The following is a 13,949-nucleotide window of genomic DNA, read 5'->3' on the forward strand; positions in this document are numbered from 1 at the left end:
GGACAAGACATATTTAAGACATTTTAAAAGCACATTAAAAGGGATTTTTTTCTCATTTGATAAATATTAATGAATTTTTAATGGACAAAGTTTCCTAAATTATGAAAAAATAATCTTGAGTTTGCAGTGATCATAAGAAAATTAACTACCATTAAAGCTAAAAATATGAAATATATTCTTCTGGAAATTGCACCTCAAAAATATTAATGACAATATTTAACTGATGACTTTTGCTGGATGATAAGTTCCCTAGTTTTGATATGTTTATAGAGGCTTCCCAAAAAGTAATCAATTTTTAATTATCTGTGTAAATAGACAATAGTGGTATGATAATGGTCAAACTTAGAGCCGCTAAAATTGGCCTCTAGAATGTGTTAAATATTTCAAGGGATATTGCTTTAAAATTCTTTGCTTAACTTAATATTAAGATTATTCTACAAGCTACCAAGTAATGAAGGGATTCTAGGAAATAATAAAAGAAATGTTTAGCCAGGATTTAAGAATTCACTAGGATAATCTATCCAATTATAACTTTGACTATGATTGAGGCTAAAAATAATGTACCTATCAATAAGGTGAATTACAAGAATAGGAATAGAACACCCTGTATGGGATTATCTGAGCCAATTCTTTCTAGAATCCATTTTTTACTTTTCATGTTATTATATGCAGTTTTAATATGGTATTACTTCTAATCTTTCAAGTACTGCTGTCAGATAAACCTAATTATTTCCTAGAAGTGGCTTGCTACTGAAAGAAAAATGCAGCAGAAAACTTATTCACCCATTTAGATATATTTAGTTTACGTTAAAATATTTTCGTCTTTATTCTTTCTCTAAAAGGAAAGGACTCAGGTAGATGAGGAATCAGACATATTGGCAAAGGTAAGAGTAAGGATGCAGAGGGGACAGAGGAGGGAATCCTCACATTTGAGATAGCCTAGAAAATTCTTCATTAAACCTTTAAGACACTCCAGAAAATTTCCACACAGGCACATACAGATATTTCCTGGGAACTGCTATGGACTGAATATTTATGTCCCCTCAAGATTCATATGTTGAGGGGCACCTGGGAGGCTCAGTGGTTGAGCATCTGCCTTTGGCTCAGGATGTGATCCTAGTCTGGGGCTCGAATCCCGCATCAGGCTCCCTGTGAGGAGCCTGCTTGTCTCTCTGCCTATGTCTCTGCCTCTCTCTGTCTCTCATGAATAAATAAATAAAATATTTTAAAAATTCATATGTTGAAGGCCTAATCCCAATGCAATATATTTGAAGGTGGGGCCTTTGAAAAGCAATTAGATTTAGATAGGGTCATGAAGGTAGAGCCTCCGCAAAGGGATTAGTCCCTTTATAAAAAGAGACCAGAGAGCTTTGGTCTCTCTCCATCTTGTCTCCCATCTTGCTTAGCACGAAAGCTGCTGTCTGTAAATCAGGAAGAGGGACCTGACCAAACACCCAACCATGCTGACTGATCTTAGACTTCCCAGTTCCTACAACTATGAGAAATAAATGTTAACTGTTTAAGCTACTCAATATGGTATTCTGTTATAGCAAACTGTACAGACCATAACCTGAGGGCATGTCAGTGTTCGTCTCACATAGCTCTGAGTCTTGGCCAACAACATCAATGAATCTTTGTGTGTGGCACAGCACCTATGATGACTGCACACAGCTCTGCTAAAGACATTGGATCTTTAACTCTGTGGGTGGGGCCACTCTGTGCATTTGTGAGGGCAATGCTAAGACAGCGTCTGGTCCTATCAAATCAGGTCCTAATTATCTGCACCCATCTGAGATCCAAACTTGGACACTTGACATGGTTGTCTAGGGCATTAACTTCTTAAAGCTAATTTTTTAAAAAGATTTTATTTACTTATTCATGAGACACACACACACACACACACACACACAGACGCACAGACACAGGCAGAGGGAGAAGCAGGCTCCATTCCATGCAGGGAGCCCGACGTGGCTCGATCCTGGATCTCCAGAACCACACCCTGGGCTGAAGGCAGTACTAAACCACTTAGCCACTCGGGCTGCCCATAAAGCTAATGTTTTAATCTTATTTGTGAAAAGAAGAAATTATGCTACTTTACTCTTTGTAGCTCCATACTTTATGATGTTCTTGCACTATCATCCTCCTAATGTTCAGCCTTCTGACACACCAACAAATGGTTCAATTTAGTTCCTCACCAAATGATTAGCTTAAGAAAGAGAAAGGGCTCAGGATCAGGTGCCACTCTGAGTTCAAAAATTAGGCAGTAATTTACATTCTTGAAGTATCATTAAAATCCTTACCACAGATGTCTTTTCTTCCCAAATTGAATAGATTTGGTAGAACCATCCCTGTTCCTTTACTCAGGGCTGTCTGTGATTTGTGGCAAACATTTTAATATAGATCCTAACGTCAGAGGGACCATCAGTTTTTGTACACGATCATGTCTTCTTATTCATTGCCGTACCCTCAGAATGAATTAATATGTAAATCTTAGGCTGTATAGTCAATCTATTCACTCACTTGATTTCACAAATATTTACTGAGAACCTACCATGTGCCAAGTACTAACTATTTCAAATGTTTGGAATACATTATTATGATACTTGTCCTTGAAGAGATTACATTTTAGAAGGAGTAAGGAGGACAGGCAGTAAACATAATAAAGTATAAATATTGTCAGAAGATATTAAATTCTACAAGGAATAAAAGAATAGGTCACAGCAGGATAAGGAGGATCAAAGGAAGGGATAGGGATGCAAGTGAGTTGAGATGCAAAGACTTGAAGGTGGTGAAGGCATTGGCCAAGCAGACACCTGGAAAAGGACATTCCAGGCAGGCAGCACAGCCAGTGCAGTAGCATAAATTGTGTCTCATACATCCAAGTAAGGAAGTCATTGTGGCTGAAGGAGAGTGCCTCAGAGGGATAATGGTAGGAGATAAAGTCAGAGGTTAAGAGGTCAAGTCTAAAGGGACTTGTAGACTATTTAAGAAGTTTGGCTCTAATCCTCCATGGACATAGAGAACTACTAAAGAATTATGAGCAGAGGACTGACATGATCCAACATTGGGTTTTGAAAAGAATCCCTCTGGTTGGGGAATGAGAAGAGAGACTGCCAGGAGAAAATAAAGCAGGAGACAATTGCAATAATCCAGGGAAGAGGTATTTTTAAGAGATGAAGTCAGCAACCTTGTTTCTCAATGAATTCACCTATCAATGATATCTAGCCAACCGAAATTACTTTATATGTATACTAAAGAAATCTAGTCAAATAGATATAGTTCTGCCAATACATTTTCATACTGAGATATGCTCAAGTATTTTTTAAATTCTTATATTTTGTAAGCAGGAGTGAGTGGACACTAAATTCAAACAAATTCCAATAAAAACCATCAGGACCAACTTATCTGAAAGTAACATTCAAATTCATATCAATCAGTAATAGCTAATAATGGCCTCCTTGAATTTGTTCTAACTTTGACCAAGTAATAATATTTCCATCTATTTTTTTAAAACAGAATTCCTGATGGACTGCTAACTCTGTTGAACTCTTGAATATATCTCATTCCAAAGAGAATGATTAACAAAATACTGTTTCACTGGGTCCTGGACACATGCTATATATTCTGATAAAACCTACTTATAGCTCATCTGTGACATAACTTCTGAATTAAAGGCAAAGAAAAAAACAGGAAGAGAAAGAAAAAAATATTTGTTCATATTTGGAAAGAAATTCAGGTCACTTCTTTAGCAGATGAGAGTAGGATTTATAATGTTTCTCTCTCTCTTTCTCTCTCTCTCTGGAGCTCCTTGTTAGCTGTTTTGTCCTTCAGGAAAGGATATGTGGTGGTATGGATTGAAAAGGTTACACTGTCATTATTTGCAAATGAATTCTATCTGGAATGAAAATTCACATAGTTTTACATTGATGTTGTCTTGTTCTATGTGGTAATTTGTCAAAACTGTATGCTGTCTACTACAAATATTTCACCTTTATTTATTAGCACATTTAGATCAACCACAGTATTGGGGACTTACACTATGAGAATAGTAACAATTGGCTATGTGAGCATTACTCCAACGACAGAGAAGATTTATATTATTTTTAAAAGCTTACAGAAGTTACTTTAAACTAGTCTTGATCTATTCTATGAAGGGATTTTAGTGGACTTGAAAGCCTCCAAAATTATTTGCAAAGTTTTGTATCCATATGAATCTGTTAAATGATCCAACAGTTTTTATCACAATTTTGAAGGCACCTGTAACAGCACCCCTCTTTGGGGGATAAAAAGAACTTAAAAACACTTAGAAAAATGCACAGATGGTATTTTTAAGGGTTATTTATATAGCAGAAGAATACTCTCCCAATTTATGAATGGTTTAACTGCTCACAAAATTTAGTTTTGTTTTTTTATCAAAATGGACCTTTTGCTTTCACAGCTTGATTTTCTAGAGAAAATATTTTATTTTACCTGCTATCATTTTTTATGATGTGATAGACTTTAATTTATTTCAGTCAGCATTGATGAGCACCTACCATACACTGGGGGATATGATGATGAAAAAAAAAATTAAAAGGCCTGGTTCTTGTCCTTGAGAATCTCATTGTGAATTAAGAAAGATGGAGATACAGCTATTGGTCATAAATTGTGAAAAACACGTTCAGGAAAATGAATTCAAGGGTGGTTTTATCCTTGGGATAACTGAATTCCCAGGAAGGAGTTTGGTTATTGGTACAGGAAAGATGAATAAGTTTTTCCAGGCCCAGGAAGAAAGCTAGAATATTCTGGGCACAAAGCACAAGAAGTATGAAGATAAGAACAGGGCACCTGGGTGTCTTGGTGGTTGAGCATCTGCCTTTGGCTCAAGTCATGATCCCAGGATCCTGGGACTGAGTCCCACATCAGGCTCCCTGCAGGGAGCCTGTTTTTCCCTCTGCCTATGTCTCTGCTTCTCTCTGTGTGTCTCTCATGAATAAATAAATAGAATCTTAAGAAAGAAAGAAAGAGAAAGAAAGAAAGAAAGAAAGAAAGAAAGAAAGAAAGAAAGAAAGAAGAGAAAGAAAGAAGGAAGGAAGGAAGGAAGGAAGGAAGGAAGGAAGGAAGGAAGGAAGAAAGAAAGAAAGAAAGAAAGAAAGAAAGAAAGAAAGAAAGAAAGAAAGAAAGAAAGAAAGAAATATTCAGTTTTGTGAGAACACAGAGGTGGGGGCAAGCTGGTGGGGGGGGCTGGCATGGGGACTTCAGCTGAAAGGAAGTCTGGTAAGGTAAGGCCAGACTGCAAAGCACCTTGGGACCATCCTAAGAATCTGGACTTGTGTTGTCAGGGGATGAAGAAGTACTGAAAGTATCAGGTAGAGAAGAGATATAATCATATTATTTTAGAAATTGAACTCTGGTGGATTAGATGAGGTTGACTGACAACACCAGAAGCTATTGAAAAAAAGATATGCTTGAATTAATAACAGAATATAGCTAGTCTTGCCTCTATTTTATGTTTGTTTATTTATTTATACACATTTCTTCTTTATTGTAGCTTATAGAGGGATCAGAACCAGCTTTCAAAACAATTCCATGGTCTGGAGAGAAAGGCTGAGTAGTAGCAGAATGGGCAAGACTCACTTCACTGCCATCCTTCCATGGTTATTTCAGATTGAGGGATATTCACTTTCATTGTAGAAGTCTAGAACACTTCAAGTCTGGAAATTTTCTTTCCCTAACTTCATCCATCTAATCTATCTACAGGTACTATTGTTTCTTCCTGCAAAACATACTCTGAATCTGACCTTTCTTCCCAGGCCATTACTCAAGGAAAAGTCCCAATCCTCTCTCAGGCTCCCCAGGATGGCTCTAAAGTGGAGTCCCTGCTTTCTCTCTTGCTCCTCACAATCTGTTCTCCACATGAAAGTGAGTGACCTTTTAAAATAAAATACAAATCAAATCATTCTTCAGAGGCCTCAGCCCTGACTAGCGTCTGTGTATTTCTATTCTGTTTTTGTCCTTGGAGATACAGGTCTTATTTTTGAGTCCTACTACAACATTTTATTGGCTAGGTGACTGTGTGAGTCCAATGGAAGGCACTTTGCTTCTTTGATTCTTGGTTTTATTTGTTTCGTTTTCATCTTTAAAGTGGTATATTAACCCTTGAGCTTGCTTCAGGATTCCAGATATCAGAGAAAGATGAAGTCATCCTAAGATTCAGGAACTCCACTTAGAGACAAATCATATGTCCTCCAAACGCTATAGCCCGGTTTATTTTTTAAATCTGCCTGAGTGAAGGCATTCCTCTCTGTCCACAAAATAAGCCAAAAGTTCAAGCCCGTCAGTCATAATGAATTAGGTAATGAAGTAAGTTGACCCCTTCAGTAAAGAAGCTCTGGACTCTTCTATTTTTCTTTCTTGCAAATATTGTGTTTATGACATGAATGAAGTAGGGGAAAGGCTGCCCTCCTGTAACTTTATTCTGCCCAGGAAACATATAAAAGGTTATTTGGACATTTGAAGCAAATTAGAGCCAGAGCAAAGGCCAAAAGCATGGCCAGTTTCCTACTTTCCTTTGTCCACAGGCCAAAACATTACCAAACTAAGTAGGCCTGTCAATAAACTGGGGCTTGGAATTTGAAATTAGCAAGCACAATTTCTAAAATATTATGGTGTTTTATTTTGTTTTTTCAGGCATGAAGTTGTGTGAGCTCAGTATATTTTAATTATGTAAAATAACCCAATTTACATAACCAATTAAAGTCAAACCACTTTTATTTTTTCTCAATGCATGTTGTATAAACCTCGAAGGTCAGAAAGTCAACCAAAAAGGAGTACCTAGTACAGAGCTCTTTATATCAGCCACAAATCTAGAAATCTTTCCTTTTATGGACAGTTACTTGATTGTTGAATAGTTCTGTTTTCATCAAGTAAAACTGGCCTACGTTGAAATTCCATTTCATCGCTGCTTCTGTACATTTCTTTTATTTTGCATGAATATGGCCAGATGAATCATACATAAAGAAAGCTCAGCTCCTCCAGAACACTGCTATTTTACAAAGAGCTCTGCTGCCAAATTCAAAGCTAAATTCAGGTTTTAGGTATCAGAATCTTTTTATAGGTCCCAGGAGAATATTTTTTTCAAATAAAACAGCTCAGCGATCAGAGGTTCTGTTCACCTGTTGTGTTCTCCAGAAATATGGTATTCTACAAAATCTGAGATAATGAAGGTTAAGACATTATTATTACCCTTTTAAAAAAAGCTCAAAGGAATGAACTGTTTCCTGAAAATATCACATGGAAACTTCAAGAAATAAATTCTAGAAATGCTACTTAAAAAGAGGTAAAGGAAAAACTTAAAAATCTGAAAATGTTCTGAAAGAAATCTAGTTAACTATCAGTCAAAAAGTAGCTATTTTGGTAGAATAGAAATATATCTATTTTATGCCAAAATATCATTCTGTTAGTAACTAACTTTCTGCTTTTAGCTCAAAAGGTTTGCATTGAAAGCCTTTGGTTTCTTTTTCGAAATTCCTGTTAAATATTTTCCAGAAATCTGTTGATGCAACTTTGGAAAGACTCTAAAATGAGGAAAAAATGAACATAAAATCTACGATTCAGTTCAATCTACTGGGAAGGTACCATTTAATAAGAGAGAAGCAATTTCCTAATTGGAAATCAATTTGACCTGTTATTGAGGAGCTTGGTTACTGATGATCTGTGGCCATCAGACAAAGAAAGTGTTCAAGAGAAGGAAGAGCATTCAAGTAAATCTCTTCTGAGCCTTTTCAACAAAGGTTTTCTGGGACAGGCAAGCTAACACCATAAAGTTTTTTTGGTTTGTATCTATTTCAGATACCCAGTCCATTACTGACAGCAAACAAAGGGACATAGTAAAATAAAATAAGTATTGAGTCCTTCCTCTCTGTACTCTACAAAGATACTTTACATATTTATTTCGCACAACAATCTGATAGTTGTATATTGTCATTGCCACTTAACATATGAAGAAAGTATGGCTCAGAGGTGTTTACCAACTTGCTTAAGATCCCCAGGTTAGTAGGTGCAGAGGAGGTGATTTGAATAGAAGTATGCTTAGTTCAAAGCCCATTCTTTGTCTATCACATCAGATTTTGTTACATATGTTTCACATATGGAATTAATGAGTGTCATGCATTACATTTGTAAAGCATAGCGTTTATGAAGAAAATAGGTAACCACAATTTTTATTTAAACCTTAAAATACAAATGATGGCTCTTGGCTTTGCCTAAAATGGATTAAACCTAACAAAACATGGTTTTGCTGATCCAGCAGCAGCCATAGCATGGGTTAGGAATAAGTGCACACTATTGCAGAGTTGGAGGCTGGCTAGACCAAGAAAGAATATGGTACACAGAGACCCAGATCCTGAAGGCTCAGGAAAACACAGTTTGCAACAGTTAGGAACAATATCACCAGTCTCTATTTTACCTAATTTAAAATTATCAGCTGCAGGTAATGTTGTTTTTTGACAGAGGTCACTGTGGTTCAATGTTTGTTGGATTTTATCTTATTAAGCCCTTAGGTTGCTTGCAAGAATGATTGAGGAACAGAAGTATATTTGGAGTCCTTATGAAGGAGTTAGCTCTTAGGCCTTCGGTAATAACGGATCTTCAAGCTATAGGAGGGGTGCCTGGCTGGCTCGGTGGGTAGGGTGTGTGATTCTTGATCTCGGAGTTGTGGGTTTGATCCCCACACTGGAGGTAGAGATTACATAAAAAAATAAAAAAATATTTAAAGATTTTCCTTTCTTGAGAGTGAGAGAGAGAGAGAGCACACAAGCAGTGGGGAGGACTAGAGGGAGGAGCAGGTTCCCCGCTGAGCAGGGAGCCCATTGCAGGACACAGTCCAAGGACCCTGAGATCATGACCTGAGCTGAAGGCAGATGCTTAACCCACTGAGCCACCCAAGCGACCCCCAAAGTAAAATCTTTATAAAAAATAGAGGAAACAAAGGATCTTTGAAAGCTCCTTTCCTTTTTTAAAATTATTTTTTATAAAAGTATAGTTGACACACAATGTTACATCAGTTTCAAGTGTACAACATAGTGATTCAATTTCTCTCTATATATGTTAGGCTGAGCTCACCAAGAGGGTAGCTACCCACTGTCACCATGCAATGATATCACAAAACCATTGACTATATTCCCTGTGTTGTACCATTCATCTTTTTGACTTATTCATTCCATAACTAGAAGTCTGTATCTCCCACTGCCCTTCAGCCATTTTGCCCATCCCCCACTGCTTCCCCTCTGGCAACCACCAGTTTGTTGTCTGTAGATATGGGCCTGTTTTTGCTTTTGGTTTCTTTGTTCATTTGTTCATTTGTTGGTTTGTTTGTTCATTTTTATAGAGTCCACATATGAGTGATATCATATGGTGTTTGTCTTCTTTGTCTGACCTGTTTTACTTAGCTTAATACCCTAGGTCCATCCATGTTGTTGCAAGTGGCAAGATCTCATTCATTTTTATGGCTGAGTAATATTCCACTGCATGTATGTACCACATCTTTATCCATTCATCTATCTATGGACACTTAGGTTGCTTACATATCTTGGCTATTGTAAATAATGCTGCAATAAACATAAGGGTGAATATATCTTTTCAAATAAGTGTTTTCATTTTCTTTGGGCAAATACCCATGATGGCTCCTTTCTGGATAATTTTATGTTATTGTACCAAATCCATCTTTTCTAGCGATAACTGATAAATTGTGGAGCAACACTCATAAATATTCTCAGGAATACTGACATATAAGTACTTATGGCAGCTCCACAATGATGGTAAATAAATGAACAGTTCTTCCATTGAAGACTAGAACAAACCCACTCTATATCATACGAGGTACACTGTGAAGCTTAGGTTTGTCAGCCTTGCTTGTTTTTGTGTGTTATGAAACTCATCAGAGCTGAGAAACACTTATGGAATTCAAGCTGTTCACAATCAGCCTGCATGACTGCTTTTTGCCATAATAAAGTTATGTTTTATTAATGGAGAAATTTTACTCGTATCTAGAAGTTGAGTGTCCTGTTATTTTGTGTGTTTTCTGTGGAATTCTTGGAATGGTTCTGTGAGCAGAACAACTGCAAAAGTGAAAGTTAGCAAACACTAGTTTATGTAACATAACCAGCCAAAGCCACTTACTCTTTCAAGGCAAAAGGTCTAGAAGATTTTGTTAAGAATTCAGGGCTCAAATGTAATTGCTTTAAGACTGATTCAAGTAATATAAAATTCTGTATCAAATTCTAAATACACGTAGCTTTAAGTACCTATGTTAGGCTAGTCACCAGTATTTGTAGCACTATGTCAGCATTTGTCTCAAATCAGTTTAAGGAATTTGTCAACCAGAATCTCAAAATAATGACCTTGCAAAATACTTTGTCAATATTCCACTAATATCACTATGATGTATTGTCATCTGCTTATTGGTTGTCTGATTTCTCCATTACAACTCTTTGAAGGCAGCAATCGTGTGTTATTTCTTTGTATGCTCAGGCACTAGCAGAATTCTTTTACATGACAGGGGCTTAATAAAGGGCTAATGTTAAATGAGTAAATCAATGAATATGAGTTACAGCTTTCTCATTCCATTACACTCAGCTTCAGAGTCTTCAGTCGGTGGCCATTCACTGCATCTCTACTATGTGTTAATGCACTGGATATTGTCTTACCCCTCTTGACCGACCTTCCACCCTCCCCCATCTGGCTCAGTAGTCAGGAATGTTGACCCATAACAACTGCATCAACAGACCAACTTGCCTTCTGACTTCGGTGACCCTGGGTTTGGGCACCAAAAGCCGAGTGCAGGAGACTGGAGGTTGGAAGGAAAGGGAGAATGAGCTCTATGATACTTTGGCTCTGCTTCCAGTCAGTTGCTACCAGGCTGCCGCATATAGCTACTCTCTCTGGATTTGGGTCACTGCTCCTGCTCCTTATCCCTCAGTGTTAGGGATGCTCTCAGCTGTTGATAGCCTGGAACACTGCACCATCTTTTGTTGGTTTCTCTAGTCCCTATCTGCACCTTTACAAAGGCTCCTTTTATTAAATGCTCTTCGATTGCTGGTTTGAGTATGCTGTTTCCAGCTGGGACTTTTGGTACCATGATAACCATTTGCATAAATCTTAAGTAATTAATTTTACTCTTTACATTTGCAAGGAAAATAGGACTGTTCCCATTCTACAGAATGGCTGTGATAGAAATACACCTTACCTGAAACTTCTGCTGTTTTCATTCACTCATTCATCCTTTGTTCATTTTGTTTCCCATAAGTCATTGGAAATTTTGTCTATTGACATTGCAATTGCTAGATGCAATTCCTGCTGAAAGCAGAGTGGCACAGAGACAACATGACTCAAAAGGAGTATCTCTTTTGGATAAAAGAATAAACTAGTGTAAAGGAGCTTTTTGCTGAGTGTGGGCAAAAAAAAGGGGGGAGGAAGGAGGAAAGTTATAAAAGGATAAACGAAGGAGGCTCAGCTCAGAATACTTTTGCCTTTATAACGAACTGTACCATGGAAGGTTTGTTCATTCTATTCATTTGGGTGGAGAGAGGCAGGCTTATGAGACTTTTACTATGGCTATAGAGGGAAGTCAATGACTTTTAAATCAGGTTTTGTTATAGCACCCTCTAAAATTTAAAAGGCTCTCTAATTTCATTTGTTTTATACACAGTGTCAGCATTCTGAGGGTTCTTCTTGCATGTACTACCATGATAGATCAGTGGGCACTCTCACATCCCACTCCCCGAGGGTTGCCTCAGTTTCTCTATTAAGCTCTAGAGTTAAGTGAATCCTGAAGTACTCCCGCTGGAAGGTATTTGTAGCTTGTCTATCTAATAGACCACCAGTGAGTTTGTAGGTCTCATTAAGAAAGGTCACTTAAGACTTAAGTTTCCAGAGAAGCATGAGAGAGAAGGGAAGATATATTGTTGAAAGCTACACAGGCACTAAGGTCTACTTTTCTATGAGATGCTTCATTATACTCTTAACAAACGTGTGTGTGTATGATCTATATGAATTCAGAAATAGTGTACATTACCAAAGGAAGGCAATATCAAATTATAGCATTTCAAAGTAAGGGATGGCAGGAACCTCAGACTTTTTTTGGAAGGTGTAAGTCACCTTACTTAGTATATTTTAAACACCGTTTCCCCCACACTTCAGAGGCTTTCCTTTTAGAAAAGCATGGCAGGAGTTGCCCTAATGTGATTAGAAAAGGCCTGAAGCTTTGCTTTTAAAATTCAATACTTAGGTAGAAAGAAAATGATAACTTTTCCCCTTTGATTTTTAGTCGCTATTTTTATAACACTAGCAGCCCTGAGACATGGGAATGGAAATGTACCTGCTTCCTGATGTTACCTGAGCACCACTAAAACTACAGCCCTTTAACCAGCTCTGTTCTCATCTGTGCTTTTATCTTTATTTCTGCATTCCCCCGGTATATCATTTCTATGTTCTCCAGACTTATTCTCGGCTTTCTTGATGCTACATTTGCTTGTTTCTTTGTTCAATGAATATTTATTGAGCACCTACTGTGGCCCAGCCAAAGATCCTACACTCAAAGAGTCAAGCAAAAGAGCCAAGAATTTGTAAACACTGATCATTGTAAACACTTGTGATGGAAAAATACAAATGTAGGAGCAGAAAGCCAGGGAACCTTACCTGTGTGGATTCAGAGAAATTTTCCTAGGGAAATGATGTGATGGATGAGCACATTAATTGATTAATTGAAGAGTACAGGAAAAAGTCTAGGGGCAGTTTATCAGAAAGAATAGTATATGGAGGGACTCAGAGACTGTATGGGGCTGGAATCAGGTATGACTATATGCAGTAAGCACTTGACTTAAAACTACTGAGCTCCAGCTAACCTATTCATGAAATCAAGGCTCAGCTATTAAAAGGTGCGAGGTGGCTTCCCTATACTATTCTTCTGTGTGGCATCCCCCTTTATATATTTATTTTATTTTTTAAAGATTTTTATTTATTCATGAGAGACACACAGAGAGAGGCAGAGACATAAGCAGAGGGAGAAGCAGACTTCCTGCGGGGAGCCTGATGCGGGACTTGATCCTGGGACCCTGAGATCATGATCTGAGCTAAAGACAGACACTCAACCAGTGAGCAGCCACCCAGGTGCCCCTGGCATTCCCCTTTAGTTCACAACTCAGAACACGTAAAGAACAAATGCAGGGATGTAGACAGGAGAGATTCTAGTTTAAATTACCATACAAATGACCTTAAGCAGTCAGTGTTTGGCCCAAGCAAGGTTTATCTAAGTGCTCCAGCTTTAAATCCAACTTGGGCTGGCAGGAAGGGGTCTTTGTCTTGTATCAGCACTCAGTGATCCAGGCGAGAGGACATTTCATTGCAACAGAGAGAAGAGCATGTACCAAGTAACTGAACCCTTTGAGAGCTTCCCAGAACCGCTGAACATTTCACTGGCCAAAGTAAGCCACAGAGCAATGCTTAACCTCAAACTACAGGAGAGGCAACAGCCTACCACCATGAGGCTGGTAGGTAGAAAACTAGAAATATCTGGTAAGCTAGAGTAGTGATCACCACAGAGATGAGCCTCTGTTTATCAGATACCACAGGCTATGGAAAAAGCAAATTACTGGTGCTCTGCCTCAAACCAACCCGTTGTCTGCCCTCTCACGTTCAACCAGCTGTCACTAAACCGGAGAATGGATGTGGGTGAGGGCATTGTAGTGGGGTGTGTGTGCCAAAGGGGAGGTCAGAAGGTGTTCACTAAACAGTGCAATGATTTGTAAATGGAGAATAGGTAGAGAGATAAAATACCATTTTCATTTCTTTGACTTGTTCTTCTACTTCCTGGAAGAAGGAAAAGAGTAATGTTGTCCTTAATATTATTTTCAACATATATTTTCAAATATATGTTGAACTTTGAGTGAAGCTATCTTTTTCTAAAGCCTTTA

General features: G+C 37.9%; 1 protein-coding gene and 1 long non-coding RNA gene across 10 annotated transcripts in view; one reads left to right on the forward strand and one right to left on the reverse strand.

Moving 5' to 3' along the window:
- Positions 1-13,949, forward strand: part of LOC144301802 (uncharacterized) — a 467,418-nt gene that overhangs the window by 329,528 nt on the left and 123,941 nt on the right. The window contains exon 7 of one of the 9 annotated variants that reach the window (XR_013368686.1): positions 5,740-5,954. The exons of 6 other annotated variants lie outside the window; for them this stretch is intronic. This is a non-coding gene — a long non-coding RNA (uncharacterized LOC144301802). 2 more of the 9 variants (XR_013368687.1, XR_013368685.1) reach the window with 2 other exon arrangements.
- CYYR1 (cysteine and tyrosine rich 1) overlaps positions 1-13,949 on the reverse strand; it is a 106,235-nt gene that overhangs the window by 56,537 nt on the left and 35,749 nt on the right. The gene's annotated exons all lie outside the window — the stretch shown is intronic.

Source organism: Canis aureus, chromosome 30 (assembly GCF_053574225.1).
Source record: "Canis aureus isolate CA01 chromosome 30, VMU_Caureus_v.1.0, whole genome shotgun sequence".
Classification (NCBI taxonomy): domain Eukaryota; kingdom Metazoa; phylum Chordata; class Mammalia; order Carnivora; family Canidae; genus Canis; species Canis aureus.